Genomic DNA, 27,416 nt, shown 5'->3' on the forward strand with positions numbered 1-27,416 from the left:
TTGGTGCGCAGCTCCATTTCTTTAGCACATAAATACATCTGATTAACAAATGCCATAAGAGGTGGCTCTGAATTCTGTTCAAAGTTGCCGGGTTGCAGATATAGCCATCTTAACTTACACCCGCCATAACATATGAAATCACAGAAAATCTACTGTTGATGGATGGTCGTCACAGCTGTAGCGGCACCACCGTTTAGGATAGGGAAAGTTAATTTTGTGCAATATTCTCAGCACAAGTTACAGCCAGGTGCAGGCCGGATTGCAGTGAGCTACGCATACCAACAGTTGTGAAGTAGAATAGAGGCTTCATGGCCATCAAATTGCTGAAAGAGTATACATAGCGGTTTTGAATGTTGCAAATCACAGGCAGGAGGGGCCCACTGACCATCCTACTGTGTTACGAGTACATGATGCGAAGTGGCATGTACAGCAAAACAGAGGCACACAGCCACATATAAATAGGTGCAGATTTCTAATGAGATTCATCCAAGTGTGGCAGCTCTCCTGGATGGCGGGGCATGTCACACCACCGGCTACACACAGCAGCAGATGGAGCACTAGTGTTCCAGTCCATGGTGGGTTGCAGGTTCGACCCTCTAAGGCTGAATGGGGTCCGTTGCCAGCTGGCAGTGGACCACTCCACAGCTCACTACTGCAGGCAGTCGTCCTGGCTTCCAACACACGCCAAGGGCATCCCAAGGCGAGGGCCTCAGATTCGGACGCCGGATCGCGGGCACTTGTCTCTGCGATCTCGGCCATGCTGGCGAGAAGCACGCAGTTGGCCGCCTGTGGCTCACACCGAGTGGTGCTGAGTCGGTAGGGACGCAAACCGCTGAGTCGACTGCCGGCATCCTGATGACAATGCAACTCCGCTGGCGTACAAGGCCGACACACAGTGCGTGCACAGGTTGCTGAGGCAGCCATTCCGCATCAAGTCATTTCGCAGACAGCGAAGTGGTGTCCTCAGCATTGTGGGACCCAGTGACGCAGACTGAGGGAACACGGCACTGTAGTTAGAAACAATAAGTCACTTGGAAAGCTCGGATGAGTCTTAATATGGTGCCTTCTACCTCTTCCCACTACATTTGGTCATCCTGATACATTCAGTGGCATAATTTGCCACTACACAGCTTATAGTCATCAAAATTCCAAAATGACGTTCCAGAAGATCTTGACTGAATTCTTCTGTCATTAAGAACTTAAAACTTTTGGACCTATAAATACTGATAAACTTCCAATGTACTCTTTAGCGTGACTCTTAGATTCCATTGTTCTGTTTGTGGAAAATGTGTTGTTTTCTGAGCAAATGGTTTTGTAAAGTCAATTAATATTTTGTGTGAAAGAGATCCTTATAGAGTGAGTTATTTGGTATTCCAGAGTTGAGCATATCTGATACATTATTCATACCTCTTGTGAATAGTGCCATGTTTTCACTGACATTAAAATTCTCTGGATTAGTTTTGCAGAAAATTTTAATTGTATTTGCATTGAATTGCTGAATAACTGAAAAGCCGGCATCACATTCATTCTCTAGAAAGACGTAGGGTCTACAAGGAAACAATTCGAGTTTGGACAAGCTCTAAGGCCTGCAAATTCATAGGCTGAGTCCAGAGCATACACCTGTCTATAGAAATTAAAATCTATTTCTTGATTTTTGTACAGCAACCTACTTTTATTGGAAAATGGTTCCTTATACATTTTAATATGCGTACACAGTCTGAAGAGGCCCCAACTTTCTGTCCCAATTAACTGAATTTTGGATACTACATTTAACATTTTCTGGTTTGCTGGTAATTCCTAGATTAATCGAAGCCTTTTTATTGGGGCTCTGAGCACACAATCACAATCACAAAAGCTGCCCAACACATACTAAGTATTAGTTCGCTATTCGGCCGTCTAGAGGAAGTCACAGTTAAGTCGGCTACATTCCTGCACCCCAACAGGCCTCTCCATTCGGACACCTCCTACCGTTAGCTGGAAATGTGAATCATTCCCGCCATGGGTCACCGGCGCTGCACGCCAAACACACATACACAGAATCATCCTAGAAAACCGGCCACATATCTGTTTTATCATTGTACTTACAATAAAATATTACGATCGTGGTTTCAATTGGATGACATTCGACAATGAGCAAAGTATCTGGAATACACCCTTTTGACGGCTGTGGCTCTTCAAATAGAAATATCTGGCCCATTCTTATGACTTGACATACTCTTCCCTTTGCTATCACAGTAATCCATGACAAATCCATACCTTCCTTACTACTGGACATAGTCATTTCCTTTGCACAAGTCGGAACACAAACACATACTTTATAAGCCTGATGCTCAAGGCGAACCTAACACACATCCCCTACTTCTAAGTATAATACTTTGTCAATAACTGATTACTGACGATACGAAATAATACCGAGCGAAAATCAACGATGGGTGGACATGTCTCATAAGTTTTAAGTTTTCTTGCTAGTGGTACCACTGTATCTTAGAAAGAGAGGCACAATCGTCTTACAAACCGCCAGATTTTAAAAAATACAACCATATTACCATCACAAGTGGTCTTGGTTTTACGGGTGCACACAAGTATCCATGTTAAAAGCTATACTGGCTTTATAAATTGAGGTACAGCATTACCTACGGATGACATGGTTTTTCCAGACAAATACTGATTATAGACGGTGATCACCGGAGAGTATATTATCAGGCCAACAGTGCAGGTACACGTCGCCTGCAATGCAACCTCCTACTAAAATTACCAAATTTAGAAAGTGATTCGGCTAATGAACATGGTATGAAACCAGTATTTGCTACTCCCTCTTGCCACCGCTAGATACTTCTCCAGTATTTGTAATGCATTCTGTCTCAATGCCATGTCAGAGGTTCCCCAATATATCCACTAGGTTATAGGCGAAGGTTGATTGAGAATGATAACAAACAGTAGTAGATGGAGTGCTGATTGAGGTCATAAGAAATGTACAATAGCTTTTCAGATCTCTAGTGTTACGCTATCCGCTAGAAAGGCTGTCTGGAATTTTGAATCAAGTCTTTCCATTCAACCACATACCCGCATAGGATCCTATGCAGAAGTCCTTTAATGATTACAGCCACTAGTGAATCACATTTCTGACACACTCATACCTCGAAACGTGTCACCTTTCTCAAACCTAGATCAGAGGAAATAGCTTACAATACGTTAGTTCGTCCAGTGTTAGAGTATTGTTCGTCTGAATGGGACCCTTACCAGTTGGGTCTCATTCAAAAGATTGAGAAGATCCAAAAAAGAGCGGCAAGATCCATGACTGGTTCATTTAGCCATCGCGAGAGCGTTACAAATCTCATAGAAAGTTTGAAGTGGGACACACTTGCAAATAGACGGCGCGCTAAATGGAAGGGGCTGCTCACTAAATATCGAAATCCGATCTTCACTGAGGATGTAGAGCATATATTATTAGCACCAACTTTCAAATCGCGCAATGATCACCATTCAAAGATAAAGGAAGTTAGAGCTCGTATTGAGGCGTTCAGACAGTCGTTTTTCCTTCGTGCGATCTGCAAGTGGAACAGAGGGATCAAAATATGACTTGTGCCCTTCGCCACACACCGCTTGGTGGCTAGCGGAGTATATATATGTAGATGTAGATGTAGAACCTATAGCTGCAGTAAAATTTTAGATAGTCCCTATGCATCTCGCAACTGCTGCCATTTCTGCAGCTTTGCGCATATGATCGCTCCAGTTTAAGTTCAAACTGAGCGGAAATCTGAGAGAGCTATATACACCACCTTCTGCAACCCATGTAGAAACAGAGTGACCCAACTTTGTGCGACAGGACTGTGTTTTGACCATTCACTGGAAATGGGAACAATCTCTCGTAGCTTAGCCAACAGTGTACGATGTGTAAGGTCACTGCCAAATGAAGCCTTCTCCTGCAACATGAGGTAGTATAAAAGACAGTATGGGAACTGGGAGAAGGACGAGGATTATGCTATTGCATTGGGGTGGGCCCCGAAACTACATACAAGTACTGCAGTCTGAAGCAGTTCTGCATCCCGCAGGGCCCATTCACGTCTATCACCCCAACATGCTTTCATAGTTATTCTGTTCCATCCAACAGAGAAAAATTACGAACTATGAAAGCTACACTAACTACATCCGATAAAGAACTCCACAAGATTTTTACTGCATCTCTCTCCTCCCATACATCGAAAACAAATACCATCTGCACGCCGGCATCGAGCACATGTAATGTTCCTATTAAATATACAGGTATTGATCCACTGCACAGACCAGTGTAAAGTTGCATCGCCTGTACTGTAGGAGGATGACCCTATGCCATAAATTATACAAGAAGTCACAAGAGACGCTCCCTGGGACCCTGTCTCGTTGTTTGAAACATTGCTTTTCCTGCTGTACCACACTTTGTACACTGCCATACACATTGTTTTTCTGCCACGACTTCTAGGTCTGTGTCATATTCTAAACTGATATTAACACATTCTGATCTATTGCTTCTCACATAAAACTAGACGTTGCAGGGTGTAAATCATGTTGTTACTGCTGCTACCACAACACACGACACACACTGGATGATTTTAAATAAAAGACAGTTACAACATCAGGAAACTGGAAGAGTTTGGCGGTGTTGTGGAGCGTTTCCAAACTGCTGTCCAAAGGTGATTGATGACCTCTACATTTAAACTGATCTGTCGCAGTGACGGAATAGCTGACTAATTCCTCATTTTGCAATCACGTATGTGATCACTGTTTCGGTGCTAGCCATCCGCAGAAGGTGTTGCCCCTCCAAAAAAACTCTTTCTCCACCTCAAACAAGCGATGTCAGTCAATCATTATGTGGTAACCAACAGCGTATCAGTGGATGGATGAAGTGGAAAAGACACCTTCGATATACTGTAAAAACAAGCATCACAGTTGATTATGTGAACAATTTTAGCACTTTTACAGTAATTTCAACACCGACCAATGTTGCGACAGCATGTTTCCCAATTTCCATATAATCACTAAACCGTCCCTTCTCTACTTTGAGAGTATCATTGCAAATGTAGATAGATGACTGTGCAGTAAGTCCATTCATTGTTAATTCTCCAACATTTACATCATAAAAGTATACCAGACAGTGCTCTACATATTTCTAGCATCTCGAGCATAGTGCATAATTTATGATCTATCTCTATGCTGGTGGGAGTCACAGAGCATTCTCAAAGTCTTAGGATGAAATTAGAGAATGAAAGACCTCTCACACTGCAGCACTGTTGCCGATTTAATCTGCAGCTGATCAGAAGTAGACCGCTACATTCCGAATCTCATGAATGAATGGAGCTTGCCGAGTCCTTGCCCATCCAAGAGCACAAGATTTCCCCAGACATGCCCATGTCGAGGAGGTTAGCACCCCTTATCGGTGTATAGTAGTAGATTTGAAATTTTATGCATAGTGAAGGTGTCTGCACATCAGTGTACTGCATTCTTTTCTGGACATGTCTGTAGGTTGTGCAATGCATTATTTCGATAATTTACGAATTGTTTTTGTGATTGTACATCAGTGTACTGCATTATTTCTGCGATTTATGAGTAGTTTCCAGGTCTGTAAACTGTATATTGTGATCCCAAGCACATCAGGGCGAGTGTTTTGTATCAGTGTAATAAAGAAACTAGGTGAAATCCGTCGCTAAATAAATTGTTCCAAAAATGAATAAAGTACACTCCTTTCTCTCTCCAGCAGCCCAGAACAGGCTGAGTCCTTTTCCCACTATTTTTCCCCTCCAGACCGCCATCTTTGATTATGTCGTGGGAGGGACAATGGCACCCTCTGGTGGCGGTACTGTGTACTAGGTCAGTTGGTCTCCGGACCACGTGGTGAACACACCAGATGGAGACACTGCCTCAAATTGTTTAAATAGAGACTGTTAAAATAAAGACATTTGTCCATCCTATCCAGCACAGTCCGAGTCCTTTTCCCACCAATTCCTATGAAGAGGAGGTGGCTGGGATACTTAGGTCAGTGGAGGTAGCCCAAGTGACCTATTTTCCCGCTATTTTCTTAGGTTAGTGGAGGTAGTTGTGGTATGTTGCATTGTCCTGCTGGAATTTGAACTTCCCGCCATTTTCTGGGGGAGGGGAGGGGGATAGGTTAGTGGAGGTAGCTCAATTGACCTATCTTCCTGCCAAAATTTGAACTTACTGCCATGACATCATTGTTACATTGCCATATATATCGCCGCCATCTTGGATGTGCCATCTTTAATAAATCTGGCAACAAGGGAGAGTAGGGCACAACAAAGTCTGCTCCACTACTGATGGTTCATGGCAAAAGAAAAAAAAAAGAAAGGCTTGTGCCTCATCCACCCTATTCACCCAGTCTGGCTCTGTCTGACTTTTATTGTTTCCATGGATGAAGTAAACTCTCAAAGGAAAGCGATTAATTTATGTGGCTGACATCAAAAAAACCTCTCAATGGCTTTGAACAATGTGCTGCCTCAAGAGTTCCAGAACTATTTTCTACAGCGGCAAAAGCGTTGAGATAAGTGCATTAATGCACTTGGACACCACTTCGAAGGGGCTGAAGCACTGTGAATGTAGAGTTCAATAAAATTCAAAATAATCAGAAATTCTGTTTATTTTTGTGTCCCCCCTCATATGTTATGTGAAAGTACGTTTGCATAGAATAAATGATTTCGAGAAAGTAGGATGTCATTGAAAGACAGGAGTCAGCCAGGACAGGGTCATCAAGTCATTACCCCCTTGTGTTATTGTTGCGGTGGATGCTGTCATCAAAAATTACCCTCAGCGAAGTGTGGAAGACTTCCGCTCATGCTGGGCATCAGTCAGGTACTCCTCACACCATCATGACAATGCATCTGAAGTTCCAGAAAATGTATGCACAGTGGGTTCCTGACACCATCAGGACGAGTAGATGTTGAACAGAATGTCGACATCACTGCACCCCCTGGATTGGTATCGCGATGAAGAAAATTGAGTCATGTCCCACACTGTTGCGGAAGATGAAACATAATGTCGTCATTTTAATCTGATGAGCAAGTGTCAGATCCAACAATAGAAGCACATGGATTGGCTCCCACCGAAAAAATCCAAAGCCGTGCATGCCAGTTCCAGGAAACTCATGATGACGTTTTCTTCGACTGACTCTCTGGAACACGGCGCCCTCAATTGGCGCGCAGTGGCACAGGGACACTTAGCAAAAAGTGAAGCGCTCCATCAAGTCCAGACGCCCAGGAATGTTGACGGACATCATCATTCTGTTGCAGGGCAATACCCGTCCACATGTTGCCAAAGTTGTTTCAACTATGCCACGGAAGTTTCTTTAGGAAGCCCTTATACATTATCCATACAATTCTGATCTCTCTCCATGTGATTTCCATATTTTTGGAGACCTGAAGAAAGACATTCGTGGCTGTCTATTTGCCTCCGATGAAAAGGTGCATGCCTGGCAACAATCACGGTTTCGTAGGCAACCGCAAACATTTTTCCTTGGCGGCAATGATCGTCTTGTCCCAAAGAGGGCTAAATGTATCAACAGTTATGGCGATCACTTTTGAAATAATAAACAGATCACTTACTTTTTTCCATCTGGGCCGTTTTCATTTGATTGCTCCTTATTTCGTAATCCTGTTCCACGGGTCAAAGCGACGCGTGTGGCCCTTTTTAGATTGATAGCATAAGTGCAGCAGTGCATAGAAAATACTGAAGGCTAGCACCAAACCTATCGGAGGAACTCTAGGGAGCAGCAGGTTGCATGATTTCGTCTCGAGCACCGCACGGCGCGGCACTGAGTTCACACGGCCGCGAGGGCCTTCAGCAGACGATACAGAAGCTCCGAAGCGATGCATGCAGAGGAACGATTCACCAGGACCCCCATATCTGGAACAGCAGTATTTGAAATGTGGTGCTGCAAACGGATGTTGAGGATTAGATGGGGCAACGACGCTAACCAGTAGAGTCTTGTTGGCCGTCAAACTTTTTCGCTCAGGAGCCATTATTGACATTGTGGGAAGGCACCTTGGGCCGCACATGTAGCGATCATGTTATGAGCTCCCAATAGGCTGGATACACCAAGGTTGCGGTAGTCTGGCCCGGCCTCAAAGTTCTGATAATAAAAAGTAAGTACCATTCGGAACATTTGATGTCGACTATTCTCGTTTTCAGACTGCCGCAAATATCAGCGACTCCAAAGTTTTGACACTGTAATTCCCTGATGAAGTGTTGTGTTGACTGTGTGAGCAGATGATTAATTAATTAATAACAGTAATTGTATTTATATTTAAATGCATTATGCAAAATGAGAGACAATCACAAATGTTTACTAAGTGCTTTGAATGTCATTTTTGTGCTACTCATTGCGTTGTGTTACAACAGCCATAATTTTATTTCATATTCCTTGCTTCAAATATGTACCGCGTTTAAAAATATTATCTCGAAACAGGGGAGAGTGTGTCACTGACATGACACAGAATTTTGCGGTGGACATCATTAAAACAAACGCGTTTTTCGTTGCACCGGAATCTTCTTACGAAATTTCAATCACCGACTTTTTCCTCCATATGCGAAAATATTTTATTAACTCCAACCTACATAGGGAGAAACGATCATCATAATAAAATAAGGCCCGTGTGAGGTTGATAGATCCTCCATCGGGCGCCTCCCCAGGTGGCGGATAGGGGAAAGCCTCCCAGATATGGGTGGCACCGAGGAAATCAAATACTCGGGGCGGACCAAAACTATCACATCCTCGAGGATAAGTACCCGGAGTAAAAACCGGCGAAACGAAGAAAACTAACACAAAAGCCCAGACACGTCTGTGTGGTAACCACCGGTACTCTGCCCAGCGTCTGTCACCAATGGTGCGGCTGATACGAGCTCCAGGAACTGAAAATCCCTGGTTCTACCAAACTGGCGCAAGCCAGACGAATTACAAGCATAATGGCAAGTACACCTAAAAACAACATTACCCCAGGTGGACGGTCCACCCGTCGCAAGACGGCAACCAGGCACTCGGATTCTGGGGGACCTGGAGATGTACTAAAGGGCGAGTCGGAGCGCTCTGGCAAACTACCCAAGAAAACACACACATACTTTGGCACCTTCAACATACAGACACTAATACAAACGGGAAAATTACACAACCTAACAACGGAACTCACCAGTCAAAAGATCTCGATCCTAGCGCTACAAGAAACAAGATACACGGATTCAGACACAATAGACTACGGAAACTACAGATTCTTCAAGAGTGGAACCAACAGGAAAATCGGCAAAGGAGGAGCACTCCTCGGCATGGCCTTCGCAGTAAACAAAAACATCCTAGACTCAGTAAAAGAAGTCAACGCGATCAACAACAGGCTCATGACCATGCGAATCAAACACGCCAACAAGAACTACACCCTCATCAACGTACATGCCCCCACGAACGCAGACAACAAGGACAAACCAGAAGAAACAGACAAATTCTGGGACAAACTCGAAACCACCCTGGCAAAAATACCCCAAGACAATGCGAAAATTCTACTAGGCGATTTCAATGCACAAATCGGCAGAGAAAAACGCTACAGAAAAACAGTAGGAAATTTCCCTGCACACAAATTCACCAACAAAAACGGCACCAGACTGATCGAACTCTGCCAGCAAAACAACCTCAAAATCATGTCAACCTCCCTGATGAAAAAGCCCAAGAAACAAAAGACGTGGCGATCACCAGTCCACTCACTAGGCGAATTCCAGATAGATCACGTGGCAATCTCCTATGAATACCAGAAAGAAATCCACGACCTCCAAGTGAGAAAAGGCGCCAACATAGATTCGGACCACTACCTAACAAGCATCAAAATCAAACTCACACCAAGAAGACAACACAAAAAGAAATTGACCTCATCGAAATTTGATACAAGAAAGATCAGAGAATCGAACATCACAGAACACTGGGAAAAACAAGAGGCGAAAGATTGGACCAGCTTTAAACAAAAAATTGTGAACACAGCCAAAGAACTGATCCCGCTGACTAGAAAACCCAGGCACCCTTGGTGGAACACTACCTGCGAAATCGCCCTACAAAATCGAAGAACAGCTTTCACAAACTACAACAGCAACAAAACACAAGAAACACAGGACAACTTCTATGAAATTCGAAGACAAACATCGAAAACAATAAGACAAGAGAAACGCAAATACATAAACGATCAACTAAACTCCATCGAAGAAGACTTCAGAAATTTCAACACACGGGATTTCTACAGGACGTTCGCCAACCAAGTCAAAGGATACTCACCACAGAACCTCTGCTTCAGAAAAGAAGAAGGAAAACTGGCACTTACCAACAAAGAAAACTGTGAAGAGCTCGCGAAGTACTTTTCAAAATTACTAAATTGCCCGGAACCTAACTCAACCTTCGAACCCCGAGAACCGGCCAACGCACCGGAAGACTCACCATCACCAACAAAAGAAGAAATCCTCCACTGCATAAAGAAACTGAAAAACAACAAGGCAGCCGGTGAAGACGGAATAACGGCAGAACTGCTGAAGAACCTAAGACCAAACTCGCTAAACGAAATCACACAAATCATACAGAACACCTGGACAACCGAAATCATACCTGACGACTGGAAGACCACACTCATTCACCCGCTACACAAGAAAGGTGACAGGACAGACACAAACAATTATAGAGGAATTTCCCTGCTACCGGTCATCTACAAAATTCTATCAACCTGCCTTCTCACCAGAACGCAAGGACAACTGGAACCCGCCATCTCGGAATACCAAGCGGGTTTCAGACCCAACAGAGCCTGCCCCGAACAAATCTTCAACCTGAAATCAATCATAAAATCCCACATGACAAGCCCCAAAAAAATCATCTGCACTTTCGTCGACTTCAAAAAGGCTTACGACTCGATCGACAGAAAGTCCCTCATCCAAATCCTCAAAGAAAAAGGCCTAGACCAAAAGACCCGAAGACTAATCGAACAGACACTAACCAATACAAAATCCAAAGTCAAATTCATGGGCGAAATCTCGGACCCCTTTGAAATCCACACTGGCCTAAGACAAGGAGATGGACTATCCCCGCTATTGTTCAACATCGTCCTGGACAAAGTAATGAGCGAATGGGAAGCTGAAGTCAGGAGACAAAACACCTGGAGACCAGTCACATTAGGAAGGAAAAGACTGGAAATCCCTTACCTAGCATTCGCAGACGACCTAGCGATACTGACCTACGACCCAACATCAGCAAAAACACAGATCGAAATCCTGAAAGAATGCGCCGAGAAAGTCGGCCTACAAATCTCTTTTGAAAAAACGCAAGTCCTAACAAGAGAAGGCGACGACATCACAACCAAGTACGGCAAAATTAAAGGGGTCACACACTTCAGATACCTAGGCGAAATCATCGAACCGACCGGAGCAGAGAAACTGGCTTACGAAGACAGACAACAGAGGACACGGAAATCACTAGGCATGGTACGAAACGTCTACAACAAACAATGCATTTCCAGAAACACCAAGATCAGACACTATAACACAGTGATCAAACCCGCCGTACTGTATGCCAGCGAAACACTAGCACTCAACAGGAAAATCAAAATTGAAGAAATCAAAAAAGAAGAACGTAAAATCATGAGGAAAATTTTAGGAGGAAGACCCACACCAGATGGCTACAGACTACAGAAGAACTCAACAGTAGAAGCATATTCGAACATCGAGAACGATATGAGTAAAAGGCGCCTTAAATTCTACGGACATTTAGATAGACTCCCTGAAACAAGACTCACCAAGAAAATTCTAGAACACATCAAGACACTTAAAGTCTCGACACCCTGGATGGAAGGAGTCCGAAAAGACCTACAAGCAATTGGCAACACAAACACCACAGACAGAAGCACCTTCCGAAAACACATAGACAATTGGGAAGTAAAGCCAGAAGCGCTAAAACAGCGGACCAAACAAGAATGGTCTGAGGAGAGAAAAGAGGCCCTCTCCAAGAGAATGAAGGAGTACTGGAAGGACAAGAAGAACAAGCCTTCAAAGTCATAGGGAAAATTCGCCAACAATAACAATAATAATAATAAAATAAGGGAACTCAGAGCTCGCACGGAAAAATATAGGTGTTCGTTTTTCCGCGCGCTGTTCGAAAATGGAATAATAGAGAATTATTATGAAGGTGGCTCGATGAATTCTCTGCCAAGCACGCAAGTGTGATTTGCGGAGTATTCATACAGACGCATGTAGATGTAGATGACCGTCTCTGCAATGCGCATTCATGAATCCATATTACTTCCACGTGAAATTTATACCATAGCAGCTGTTCGGTACAACGCACGCAAGCCCATGGGTTGTTAACACTGGAAGACAAACAGGAAAGCATCCCTCTCGTTACGTCCCCTCACCCCACAACGACATCCCTGTCTGACTCATCACCCAGCATCACCTCTGAGGCGGTCGGCCAACTTTTCGAGTGCAAACTTTAATTCCTCTAGTATATGTTTGATTCAACGATAAGTCTCATACAGCGAACAGTTGTAAATGGTGAGTATGTGTTCTTTACTGGTTTATAAGTTACATTTTTTAAGAAGCTGTTAAACACTAGCAGCTGTTGCAAATAGAAATGTATATCCAGTGTCGAGAGGTTATAAAAGATAGACTAGCAATGGCAAGGAAAGCGTTTCTGAAGAAGAGAAATTTGTTAACATCGAGTATAGATCTAAGTGTCAGGAAGTTGTTTCTGAAAGTAATTGTATGGAGTGTAGCCATGTATGGAAGTGAAACGTGGACGATAAATAGTTTAGACAAAAAGAGAATAGAAGCTTTCGAAATGTGGGGCTACAGAAGAATGCTGAAGATTAGATGGGTAGATCATATAACTTATGAGGAGGTATTGAATAGAATTGGAGAGAAGAGAAATTCGTGGCACAACTTGACTAGAAGAAGGGATCGGTTGGTAGGGCATATTCTGAGGCATCAAGGGATCACCAATTTAGTATTGGAGGGCAGGGTGGAGGGTAAAAATCGTAGAGGGAGACCAAGAGATGAATAAACTAAACAGATTCAGAAGGATGTAGGTTGCAGTAGGTACTGGGAGCTTGCACAGGATAGAGTAGCATGGAGAGCTGCATCAAACCAGTCTCTGGACTGAAGACCACACTCACACACATCCAGTGTCGATAAACAATAAATATTTACCATTTGCAACTGTTAGCTTTATCTGACTCTACCGTCGAATAAAATTATTGTGCAGTTGCTGAAAATGTTCAGCCATATTTATGATATTAAAATCGTCCAAAATAGGGAAGAGGAATTTTAAACTGTCGAGTGCCAGTTTGGCAACTGTTGGATTTCGATGGATATAGTCACAGGAATCGAGTGTTGCCGTGCGCATTTTGACAACTAGATTTTTAGTGATGTGTAGATTCTAAACTCTTTTCGAGAAGTGAATGTGAAAATAATATTACTATCTCTGTAAGTATTTTTGTTCATTACTGAACAGGGAAACTACATTCTTAAGAACCTGTTAACATTACTTGACTTTTTGGGTTCGGATGCTGAGAACCGCCGGGTTCGATCGGCAGTTTGACGACCATTGCACTTGACTAGACCACGAGTTACGGAGAAATGTGGGGCCACGCAAGCAATACCGACCCTACGGCTTATCTTAAAGAGAGACTGGTTTCGTAAAAGCTTTGACAATATTAACTGGAGTACACCCTCTGGAATTCTGAAGGTAGCAAGGATAAAATACGGTGAGCGATAGGTTATCTAAAATTTTAGCAGAAACCAGACAGCTGTTGTAAAGAGCCGAAGAACATGAAAGGAAAGCAGTAACTGAGAAGGGATTGCGAACAGATTTAGCCTGTCGCTGATGTTTAGTTTTTATATCGAGCAAGCAAGTAAAGGAAATCAAGGACAAATGACTCACTGAATTCCTCCAGATACTTTGTAGGGTGGAGCGACACAACTGTAAAGCGTCATTTATCTTAAAATTCTTGTTCTCTTTTGCTGCCTTGCACTTGACAAACGCCCAAATAAGTTCAATGGTGATGAATTCGCAGTGCACCACACGAAACCACAGAAGTTTAAGTTCCTTGACCGCAATGCATTTCCAAAATGTATTCCAGTGACCTGAAGTGCAGTCGCGCGTCTTCCAGTGAGACCGCTTTAGCAAATTCCTCATAAGATCCGACGACAAATGGAAGCTCTACATTACTGTTTCCATCCATTCAGTAACAGTATCCTTCTCCATTTCATAGATGGATTTCGTGATATTGGATTTATCATCGTGTGATATCGAGTCTGATCTGTTTAATAATTTTTCGAGAACGCTCCCAAACCACTCTTCGTAGTATGTGGCATTCATCTCAGAATGATAATTGCGCCTTCTTGTTGCCCAATATAACATCAGCCAGCATTCTGCACAAATCCGTCTTCTTTCCCGATGTGGCACTTTATAACTCTTTTTACAGAATCGGATGCTGTTTAAATTCCTCATTTTCAGCCATTCCACACTTGAACACTTGCTCTGTGATAATCGTGTACATTTTCTGATATATAAAACATTTCTTGTTCCGGCCATCCAAACTTCCTCGAATAATTCATACTACATCAACTCTCAGCAGTGTAATAAATAGTCCATCCGGCGTTTGCTAAGTGTCTTATATCCCGCAAGAATACATTTCTTTTTCCATCTACTCTGTTATTTTCCATCAGCACAGGTTTTTTTGTTGAACTTTTTGTATCCGAAACCCAATTTACGAACAGAAAGCCAAGGAGTTGTTTCATTCATACACTATATGATCAAAAGTACCCGGACACCACCAGAACATACGTCTTTCATATTAGGTGCATTGTGCTGCCACCTACTGCCAGGTGATCCGTATCAGCGACCGCAGTAGTCATTAAACATCATGAGAGAGCAGAATAGGACGCTCCGCGGAACTCACGGACATCGAACGTGGTCAAGTGTTTGGGTGTCATCTGTGTCATATGTCTGCACGCAAGATTTCCGTACCCCTGAACATTCCTAGGTCCACTGTTTCCGATGTGAAGGGACACGTACAGCACAAAAGCGTATAGGCCGACCTCGTCTGTTGACTGACAGAGACTGCCGACAGTTGAAGAGGATCGTAATGCGTAACAGGCAGACATCTATCCAGACTATCACACCGGAATTTCAAACTGCGTCAGGATCCACTGCAAGCACTATGACAGATAGGCGGGAGATGAGATAACTTGGATTTCATGGTCGAGCGGCTGCTCATAAGCCTCACATCACGCCGGTAAATGCCAAACGACGCTTCGCTTGGTGTAAGGAGCGTAAACATTGGGCGATTTGAACAGGGGAAAAACGTTGTGTGGAGTGACGAATCACGGTACACAGTGTGGCAATCCGATAGCAGCGTGTGGGTATGGCGAATGTCCGGTGAACGTCGTCTGCCAGCGTGTGTAGTGCAAATAGTAAAATTCGGAGGCTGTGTTGTTATGTTGTGATCGTGTTTTTCAAGGAGGGGGCTTGCATCCCTTGTTGTTTTGCGTGGCACTATCAGAGCACAGGTCTACATTGATGTTAAAGCATCTTCTTGCTTCCCACTGTAGAAGAGCAATTCGGGGATAGCGATTGCAACTTTCAACACGATCGAGCACCTGTTCATAATGCACGGTCTACGGCGGAGTGGTTGGTTACTCGAAAATAACATCCCTGTAATGGACTGGCCTGCACAGAGTCCTGACCTGAATCCTATACGACACCTTTGGGATGTTTTGGAACGCCGTCTTCGTACCAGGCCTCACCAACCGACATCGATACCTCTACTCAGTGCAGCACGGGCTACCATTCCCCAGAAACCTTCCAGCACCTGACTGAACGTATGCTACGAGAGTGAAAGCAGTCATCAAGGGTCGCCCAACACTATGTTGAATTCCAGCATTACCGATGGAGGGCGCTACGAACTCGAAAGTCATTTTCAGCCAGGTGTCCGGATACTTTTGATCACATAGTGTATCGGTAAGGTTTCCCATTTGAGACTGTAACTTTTCCAATTCGGCACCTGGTGTCGAAAACTGCTTTCCCACATCGAAGTTGTGGATTTTCCTTCTTCGACTGTCTGTGTAAACTCGTCCAATGCAAACGTCTGTCGCCGGCCACAACTCTTTCTTGGTCATACAAGACGTGAAGTTTCTCTATATTCTCTCGAAATTCGCTTGACTACACTTTCACTAATAGCGAGCCGGCCGCGGTGGTCTAGCGGTTCTGGCGCTGCAGTCCGGAACCGCGGGACTGCTACGGTCGCAGGTTCGAATCCTGCCTCGGGCATGGGTGTGTGTGATGTCCTTAGGTTAGTTAGGTTTAAGTAGTTCTAAGTTCTAGGGGACTTATGACCTAAGATGTTGAGTCCCATAGGGCTCAGAGCCACTAATAGCGACACTGAATGTGATACGGAACTGCTCGCGTCATATTCTTCGTCGGCCTCAAAGTAAGCACGCGCACTGAAAGCCATTGATCACCATGAATTTCTGACAACTCTGTAAATGATGCGTGGTTTCACACACGTACAAGCCAACTAATTACATCACGAGTACTATCTAAGAGGGTTCAAAACAGTGACGGGATGCGCGATTGTTTCGTATCTCACGGGAAGACACGAAGTAAACATTGCAACAAGGAATTATAAAGTGGAAATACCGTTCAGAGGTCCGGCAACATAGGATATGCGAGCACGCGGCACATGTAGACGCAAAAGCAAATAAATAAAACACGCGAGATAGTGCTTTCTGTAGATTAATGCGCGTAAAAACAACAGAGGTGTGAAAGGCAACAACAGAGCTTGCATTTACACTTTTCGTCTGCTTAATACATATTACTATTAGTCGAACTGCGGCAATCTGCATCCACCATTTTTATGACAAAACGACTGATCGGAAAGTAACGAAAATTCGCCTGTGAGTAAAGAATGATTGTAGTTTTAAACTGTGAAAAGGAAATTTTTCTCCTAATTATGTCTGACTTCTATGACTCCTCAAAGATGACACGCGCCAAAAAATGGCCGAAAAACTATGTTTCTTCTAAATATTACCGCGTATGTCGCCTCGTCGACTATTTTTCAACTAAAATATAATATTCGTACACAAAATAAATAGGACCTTTCCACGATTCAGGCAAGGTACAACACATCGGTGACATGAAATGAAATGATCGTATGGCATTGATTGCTAGGATCACCACCTGGGGATGTTCGGCCTCCGAGTTGCAAGTCTTTTCAAGTGACGCCACACCTCGCGACTTGCGTGTTGATGTTGATGAAATGATGATGAGGACAATACAACCAGTCTCTGAGCGGAGAAAATCTTTGACCCGGCCGGGAATCGAACCGGCGTCCGCTGCATAGCAGTCACATGCGCAGACCACCTTTTTCTTTTTCCTTTTTTATCACTCTTTTCTTCTTGAAACTGAGAATGGCCCCGGGGGGGGGGGGGGGGGGGCAAAGTGGGCAGGGGTCATTTATGAGGCCCGGCCGCAATGTCTCCATCGCCAGACAGGAACATAAGGAAGGGGTAAATAGCCACAACAAAGTATTCATTTATTTACTGACAAAAAATAAATTGATCCTTTCCATGACTTGTCTCTATCGCCAAGATTTTAAAAGAAGAAGGGATACACTGTACTTGCGTGAGAAAAAGAAAACAAACGTAACATTTCTGGAACACACACAACATACTCCATGTCAATACTCCACTGGCGCCGCCTCCGCATCTTCATAGCATGTCTTCTCGTAATGTCGTGTAAATACCATTATATGTTCAGTCTTCTGCGTGGGAACGTATCAAACTTATCCCCTGCCATTATCCAGCTACACGGAGGATCGTGGAAGATGCAAGAAGTTCGATACATGATGGCTGTACTTAAGTTTCTTCACAATGACGATCGTTTAAATAGTTTCCAAAAGTCCTATGACACCACCTTCAAACAGGGAGAAATCGATTTTGCCTAGTTCCTTTTAACAAGTTAACAATGGGATATATTAAATACAAATAAATACGTATTTCATCAATATTGCAAAGATTATTAAATTATACCTAAAATTTGAATAAATTACCTAAAATAATTTTAAAACCAAATTCTAAACAGTCGCGTGACCTCGTATCCACGAGACAGCGTTGTGTTTCGTCCTCAGGGAATAAGCAACCTCAGGGTAGAGGAGAGTGCGTGAATCGACTTCAGCAGGCCACATCCGTAAAAAGAGAGCCATAATTTGACGCACAAAATATCGTACCACATCTCTTCCGACGGCCTACGATGTAGCTAGTGGCTGTATCCTAAACGTTGCAGTTCAGACGTAAAGGTAAATAGGCAAGATGAATCCTATGGAGTCTTTCTCGAGTAATATGTTTTCTGTTCATCACCCAGTCAGCTAAGGAGGCATACACAACAACCCATAGATGTTCGTCACGCGATGTTACCGGAAAATGAGCTATAAGTCTGGGGTCAGTCATTGTGAAATGGAAAAAGCTATTTGAGTAGCAATATAACTTGCACTGGCCGGACAAGAGAGGATACAAAATGAAGACCGTCGATAGAGACAAAAAGTTATCTAAAAAAGAGAACTTTACTAACATCTAACATAAATTTGACTGTTACGAAGCTCTTGCTGAAAATGTTTGTCTGGAGTGTATTCTTTTACGGAAGTGATACATGGACGATAAACAGATTAGACAAGAAGAGAATAGGAGCCTTTGAATTATACAGAGGAACGTTAAGGATTAGATAGGTCGGATAACTAATGAAGAAAAACTTAATCGAATTTTGAAGAAAAGAATTTGTGGGACAGCTGGACGAAAAGAAGGGGTTAGTTGATAGGACTCATCCTGAGGTATCGTCAGTTTGGCGATGGTTGGAAGTGTGGGGAGTAAAAATTGACTCGCTGCAAAAACTGTATCCAAATTAGTCTTCGAACTGAAGACCACGACGGGAACATCAGTACTTTTTATAAACAAGAATCCACTTGTGAGCCTACCGCTTTGGTGCCTGTGTATAACAGAGACTACAACGAAGCTGCTTGCAGAGAGTTGCTCAATATTTATATCAAAAACTCGAGATCCGTTCAAAAAATTCCGGTACATTTGTAATTTCGTGCCAGTGGTGTGTTGGAGCGAAATGCGGTTGGCATCCCTCCACACGCCTGTGTTTACTGTTTAAACTGTCGGGAGTTTCATCGTTGTATGTCTGTCCGTTATTGTTCAGTGCGGTATTAGGTAGAACGTTCTGTCGGAGGGCTTGCGAATTTCGAGAAGGCAGAGTTTGAGGAGCAGCGCGTCTCATCTACCTCAACATCTACATGGATACTCTGCAAATCACATGTAAGCGCCTGGCTGAGGGTTCGTCGAACCACCTTCACAATTCTCTATTATTCCAATCTCGCGTAACGCGCGGAAAGAATCAACACCTATATCTTTCCGTACGAGCTCTTATTTCCCTTATTTTATCGTGGTGATCGTTCCTCCCTATGTAGTTCGGTGTCAACAAAATATTTTCGCACTCGGAGGAGAAAGTTAGTGATTTGAATTTCGTGAAAAGATTCCGTCGCAACGTAAAACGCCTGTCTTTTAATGATGTCCAGCTCAAATCCTGTATCATTTCTGTGACACTCTCTCCCATACTTCGCGATAATACAAAACGTGCTGCCTTTCTTTCAACTTTTTCGATGTACTCCGTCAGTCATATCTGATAAGGATCCCACACCACGCAGCAGTATTCTAAAAGAGGACGGACAAGCGTAGTATAGGCAGTCTCCATTAACTTTTGCGTGAAACTCAAGAGAATCCTTACAGAGAGACACCAAATCATGCAGGAAGCCTATGGTGATGAGTGCTTACGCCGTACTCGGTGTTACAAATGGTTGGCACTGTTTAAAAATGGCCGGACGGAAGTTACAGATGACCTTCGTTCAGGACGTCCGTTGACGCCCACTGACAACGCTCATGTCAGGAATGTCAACGAAATTGTGTGTGCCAATCGAAGACTGACTGTCCGAGAGATTGCAGAATAATGTAACATTTCAGTTGGATTATGCCAGGAAATCCTGTCACAGCATCTTGGAATGCATTGTGTTGCCGCCAAGTTCATCCCACGGTTCAAGAGTCAACACCAGAAAGACCTTCGCCTCGCGATCTGTGAAGAGCTTTTGGGTGGCGCAAATGAGAACGAGATGTTCCTTAAGACGATAATAACTAATGATGAGTCATGCGTCTACGGTTGTGCTGTTGAGACCGAGGTTCAGTCTTCACAGTGGGTCTCCATGACCAAAAAAGCTCGTAAGGGCAGGTCAAATGTCAAAGCCATGCTGATAGTTTTCTTTCACTTTGAAGGAGTAGTTCATCACAAATTCATGCCACAGGGGCAAACTGTTAATCGATGGTAGTATCGGGACGTATTGCGACGCCTGCGAGAAAATGTGAGAAGGAAACGGCTGAAATGTGACGAGACAAGTCATGGCTCTTGGGTCACGACAACGCACCCAGACATTCATCCCTGTTGGTGCGTGAATACTGCACAAAAAACGAAATCACTGTGCTGCCCCATTCCTCCGTACTCTCCAGATCTGGCCCCTGCGGACTTTTTTTTCATTTCCGAAGTTGAAAATTCCGTTGAAAGGACGAAGATTTGTAACGATAGACGAATTAAAGGAAGTTTGCAGATGGCGCTTCGCGCGAGACAGTGAAAGGCGTACCAAGACTGCTTCCGGAAGTTGAAACGGCGTTGGGAGAGCGGAGGATCAATAGTGAAGGACAGTATTTCGAGGAACCCCATGGACAATAAGTAAAAGATAAGCGTAGAAAAACTAATGTGGACAAAGTTCCGGAATTTTTTGAACAGACCTCGCATTTCCTTTAAACCTTCTTTTTTTTTAGCTTTTTAACTCGGTTCATAATATTTCCGATAAGCACGGTCGCTGGGCAGAAGCTGTTACTGTGGTTGCATTAAATGTCACAGAGTACGCTACAGACTGAAACCTGCTGAGAGGAAATTGCAATCGTCATTTCATAAGCCACCGGCTTGTTTCTGCTCATGATGACGTGAAAGACTGGATCAACTTGGTTTAACTCTTGTTATTAGTAAGACTGGCTAATGTGTATATTGGCCCTTTTGGTAAAAAAAGAGACAAGGGAGACAAATAACCACAATCACAAAAACATAATTACGACAATGCAGATTAATAATGCAGGGGGTTGAGGAAGCCTGGAAGTCTGGAACGAAACTTTCGAACCCGGTCACAAATCAGCCCCATCTTTGCAAGAATCGTCGTACATTCGGCATCAACGCCGAGTCACTATCATATTGTTAGTGGTAATGCTCGAGGAGCTGACGTTCTTTGAGTGATTTTGAGTCATTTCCGTTACACGCGACCGTTGGTGTGGAAGTGCTTATCGTCTGTGGCCGCTTGATAGGGGCCTATTACATAGACCCTCCTGCCCTGCCGCGCACACTGCGATAAAGGCTAACTATCGGGCGGCGTTTCTGCCATACAGTGTAGAAAGCAACTCGGTTAGCAGCCTAGAAGCACTGGATTACTGGTCGAGCGGGATTGTCTATCGTCCCATATTATAACGGATTTCCCATGTTTGAAGGTTAAAAAAATTATCTCGTACGCACCTTGTATGGGACACTACAATCCAGTACTTAATATTTTCTCTCGCATTTATATTATTTGTGTACATCATTTATCGAAATTACATCCCCCGTAGGTCGCTGACCAGTATATTAAAGCATAAATTTGTCTTATAAAGCGTTTGTCGGAGTCAGGGAAAGGTACATCACATTACGTGTGTGTGTCAGACAATGCATTTACACGGATTGGATGCATGCTTGCACATAAATGGAGATGCTAGCCAAACCTACAGGTAACGTTGTTGTATTTGTCCACGAACGACACCTGTGCAATATCCATAATAAGCTGCAAGTGTCGTTCGTGATCAGAACAGTATTCTGTGTAGTTCTGAGTGCCTTATGTCTGAGCTGAGTGTGTTCGAACGTTGGCAGATTGTCGGTCCGCGTATGGTGGGTGATCCCGTAACCAAGGGAGCCGAAATGTTTGGTGTTTCAAGAAGCACCGTATCGAAGTTTTTTTACCTCATACAGGGAAAGGGGAAGAAATATCATTCACTAAGTTACAACGCAGAAAAAAATGTGTGTTGAGCTATTGTGACAGACACTCATCGAAGAGGATTGCGGCGAAAAATACGAGGACAACAGCTGCAAAGTCACTGCAGAACTGAAGGTCGCACTCGCGAACCCTGTCAACGTCAAAACAACACGAAGGGAGCTCCAGAAGGTGGTAACTGCAGGGCGAGCTAGAATTCCAAACCTAATATCAGTGATGCAACTGCACGTAACAGGAAAACGTGGTGCCGAAGCCATAGAACCTGGACTATGTAGCAAGGGCGCCCGTGCGGTAGTTTGTTGGGGAGAGGGGATGGATAGACCTGTGGTATGACGTATTTTTTAATATTTTGGAAGACTACTTCTAGGTAGCTATAAAAAAGTTCCAGTTCCGATCCTGTTAAAAACCTATGAAATACCGATTTTTAAATTACATTCCTAGAAGAAAGAAACCTGTGTAGACTTTTTTTTTCTTCCTCCACAGCTATGATAGAGGGGGGACGGCTCCTCTTTGGCAACCGGTATGGGTGGCCTTGCTGAGGAGCGATGCAAGAAATCATTAGGTCGGATGAGTCTTGTTTCATACTGTTTCCAAAATCTACTTTACATCTCGAGAATGAGAAGTGGCAGGGGTTTGTTGATGATATCGGCAGCCATATCGTCGTATTTGGGGTACTCTGCAAGTTTTCAATATTTCCAAGGATTAGGTGACCATTTTGACTGATCAGGCCCATCCCATGGTACAATTTTCGTTTCCCAGCGGTGATACTCTGTTCAAAGACGACAGGGGCCCCTATTCACACAGCACACGTCGTTCAGAACTGGTTTTGTGAACACAAAAATGAATTGTCACTCTCCCCTGGCCATCGCAGCCACTACATTTCAATATTAAGGAGTCTTGTTGTTTCCTTTGGAGAGAAGGATGCGAGATCGCTATTAACCCCCATAATCGTTTGCTGAAATTGCAAATTTTGCAGGAAGAATGGTATAAGATTCCCCAGAAAACCACAAATTCTGAGACGACTGGACACAGTTCTGAATGCCAACGATTTTCCTACAACATATTAGGCATATTAATGTGTTGTGTTATTGATGTTTCGGTGTTTCCATATTTTTGTACACCCCCTGTAAATTTGGAATTGCCTTATTGAAACTGTAGACTTTATTATGTATAAAACTAATTTAAATAATACAGTCTGTACATGATGAAATAATACTTAGAAACTTCTAAATTTGCGACAACAATGAAGGACGCTTTACTTACACGAGCCAATACTAACTGATGCTCCGAACCAACAGCAATTACGCGTAGGCAATATGTTCACGTTAGTCGTCAGAAGCCAACATTTGACATTAGTTGTTTGTTGTACGAATACGATTAACACTGAGGTACAAATGTCTAACTTGCCTTCCAATCAACTTGCACGGTTGTTTATGTTTATTTAGAAAGATGGGAAAATTAAAACAGAATTTTACACTAGATTAATTAATGGAAAATATCCTGGTTACTACACTGTACATCTTATTTCGTTATTAAATTAACTGCTGATCGGGGTAAAAATTTGGAATTATTATTTGTGTCCTTTACTGGGGTGTCGTAGAAGTTGACAAAGCTGGGTCGAGTGTTCCAATGGGTTAAGCAAATGGTCCTTAGCTCAAAGCTGCTAATTCCTATGGAGGGCAATTCGCTTTGTTCATAATCGTTTTACCGCCACGGTCGCAGGATCGAATCCTGCCTCGGGAATGGGTGTGTGTGATGTCCTTAGGTTAGTTAGGTTTAAGTAGTTCTAAGTTCTAGGGGACTGATGACCTCAGATGATAAGTCCCATAGTGCTCAGACCCATTTAGACCATAATCGTTTTAGAAAGAATCGACGTCGCTTGCAAGGTAATGTCCTTGTCAGAAAACTTGAACAATGCGTACATATATTCTCACTGTCTGATTCAGTTATCACCTGATTTAAATGGAACCTCATCAAGGTACACGCAACATTGGTCAAATTGGCGTGAAGTGCATTATTCGAGCAACCTATGCTGACACACGGCACCGTAGCTGATACGGGCGACTGTAAACGGGAAATACCTTTATGGTCGCTCCCATCAGTGAATACGCCGAGCGTCAACTTGGATTGTGCGAATAGCACTCAGCTGTGCAGAACTTAAGGACGAAAATAAGTTTTGAATGATGTGTCACTGCCACGTAACGTGGCTCGATGAAACCTGGACCATGCATGGGAAGAACTGCTACAGTATAGCACCATAGGTAACTCAAAGAAATACGCAATGTGAAGGACAAAAATGACACTTTTATTCAAAGAGAATAATTACACTGAAATCACCACGATACATGATGGTCCCCTGGACAATACGAAAGGCGGGCCACGGTTTTTAATAGGGTGTGTGGTCACCTCGAACAGCAGTGTACGCTCTGCAACGTGGCGCCATGCTGGTGACAAGGTTAATCTGGAGTTCTTGTGTTATGGCGTTCCATTTCCTCCACCAGTGCTGCTGACAGCTGCTGGATGATCGTTCGCGCGTGTGGACGGGCTGCAACACGCCTCCCTCCCATATCCCACTCGTGCTCGACGCTCTTTAATTCAGGGGGAACGGCAGACCAGTCCATTCGCCGTATATCATCTCATACCAAGGGTCCCCTCACCTTTGCTGTTTGATGCGATCGCGCATTACCATAAATATAAATTAAGCCAGAGCCCAATGTGAAAGAGAACAGTGTGAAAATAACGTTGGTGTCCAAAGATTTGGAGGTCAGTACACCCACGCAACATTATACCTCCCAATACCTTAACATGTGGACCACAAAAACGATCATCTTGGACAATGTTCTTGGATGCATTGCGTGTTCTCAACTCTCACCATTGCTCCATATGTCGGACCATTATGGAATACAGGGAGCAACTCACGATTGGTTGACCTGCAAGATTCCGGGTTCTGTCAATTGCAACCATGACTTTAATAGAACGGCAAAGGTAATGTAAATCGGAACACTGGGAGGAGTTGTAGTATAAATGACAATTGATTTGTTGTTTATTAATATCAGATGACAAATGATGCTAAAGAAACGCCACACAAACATTTTATCTGACAATCGCTTTCAATAATATGCGGTCTATCGTTAACAAAGGATCAGCTGGGGATCAACGCACCACACTAAGCAGAACTAATCGCTTTATCTGACTTCATAAATGTGAATCTGTGGTATGGCCCAAAAGCTATGCTACTATCAAGTATTTATACTCTACTATTTCACAAAGAAAAGTATTGTTCCAAAGACCAGGGTGCTGAGAAGCATATATTGGAGCCCCACGCTGTAGCAGCGAATACTTAATCCTCCCGCCACAGCACGACGTACTCTCCATGTGCAGCCGCGGACATCGGCAATCTGTTATTAAAGGCGCGCTCCCGAAAATATGCAAGTATGCGGTCTCGCGTTCGGCTGATGCGGAGCACAGATACTTCGCTATGAGCCTCCGAAACCCTAGTGGATTCCAGTGTGTAGGTGGACCCGTTTGTTGGTTTGCCAAACCAATTCGACACCGTGACACGATTATGCATGATGGAATATATCAAACGTTTAGACATTAGACTCAAATAAGTACACCCACACATAACTCATTGTGTGTGTGATGCAAGAAGCAGTACCTCTCATGGTTCAGATGGTGACAGGCACACCAGCAAAGGAGAAAAGTCTCACCATCTAGGTAAAGACTTGCCGTTCTTTACTAGAGGAGAGCCAGTACAAGAGTGCACTTCTCTTTCTGGACAGTTTTACTCTGCAGCTCGGTAGCATAGCACATTTGCATGCTTATACTACACCCACCTTAGCAGAAGCCAATCACGAGCTGGGGCTCAGCATTCGAAGCTGGGAGACTACCCCCTGCTCTGCATACACAGATTTGACCAACGAGAGACTTTAAAAATTAATTGGGAGAAAAATTGGAAAGATTCAGCTTCACGCCCTCTTTCCCACATGTTTATGGCATGTCTTTGCTAAAAGCATGACTTGGACGGAACCACAGCCCCCCATAAGAAGATCGTTATCTCCTCTGCTGCATCCATTTCGAACTTTTTAAAGAATGGCCATAAACTTGTTAAAAGCCTCGTGCCTTCACAAATATGTTTTGTAGCAGAGTCTGGACACCTGGGCGCCACTACCCTGTCCCACAGAATTCGCAAAAACTCTCAGCTGTCAGATCCGCTCTCTACCTAACGATTGCCCATACTCTGCTTTATTGCCGGCCATCAGGTTGTACAATGCGCCGGTCAAAGCTGCAATGGCTGCTCGGCCCTAGTCAGCCCACCTGGACACGGCCGCCGACCGACCGGCGCCACCCAATGTGTCTGCACAATGAGACCGGGAGACTTGGCTGTGGGCAAACGCTTTCACCCACGTTCTGCAGAAAAAAGCTCCCCTCGGCTCTCAGCCGCTGTACGCTTTCAGCGCTGTCAGTTAACTCGGTACCCACTACCTTCGAACAAAGGTAAAGCCTTACTGCTCTGCCTTCACTAGAGCATACAAGCAAGAGCATTAACTGTTGCCATCCATTTCATCTTATAAATGAAGTCAAATCACATCAACTGTAGCAACCAAGTAATAAAGATCACCTTCCCTACAAACATTAAGCAGCATGGCACCGTATCAAACATGAGAGTGCCCTGCAATCTCTCACAACCTCCTCGTTCCTCTCAAATTTATTCTTGGGGAGTGACACACTATAAGATGGTTAGTGTGACATGGAACAAAATAAATTGACACTTTAATTGGGTCATTATCAAAGAAATAAACATAAATCAATCTTTGTTCACCATAAACCCCAGCACAATGCTTCATGCCTACAAAATTAAAGTGAGTAACAAATGCAATGGGCAACCCATCAGGTCATATTCTTGTATACCCTGACTTTGATGATAATTACTAAATGATTACAGGGTCATGCAGACATTTATCTACTCATTCATCCTGAAATTGCAACCAGAGAAGGTTATTTCCCTAACCAGAATATAATATTGTTGTCTTGGGGATTCTCTCCCCGATAGAAAATTACTACCCCTGCTCAATTACACACATGGCTGCATTCATTCTTTGGCAGAACATCGATCACAAACGTTCTCACATTCACGCAATATAAAAAACTCATAGTGTTCTTGTGGGATGTGTCATTTGTCCAGCTTATTTCTTTAACATGTGTCAATCTGTTCCTTTAGTACAAAGATGTTTGTGTCAACACAACAAA

This window comes from Schistocerca serialis, chromosome 6 (assembly GCF_023864345.2).
Source record: "Schistocerca serialis cubense isolate TAMUIC-IGC-003099 chromosome 6, iqSchSeri2.2, whole genome shotgun sequence".
Taxonomy (NCBI): Eukaryota; Metazoa; Arthropoda; class Insecta; order Orthoptera; family Acrididae; genus Schistocerca; species Schistocerca serialis.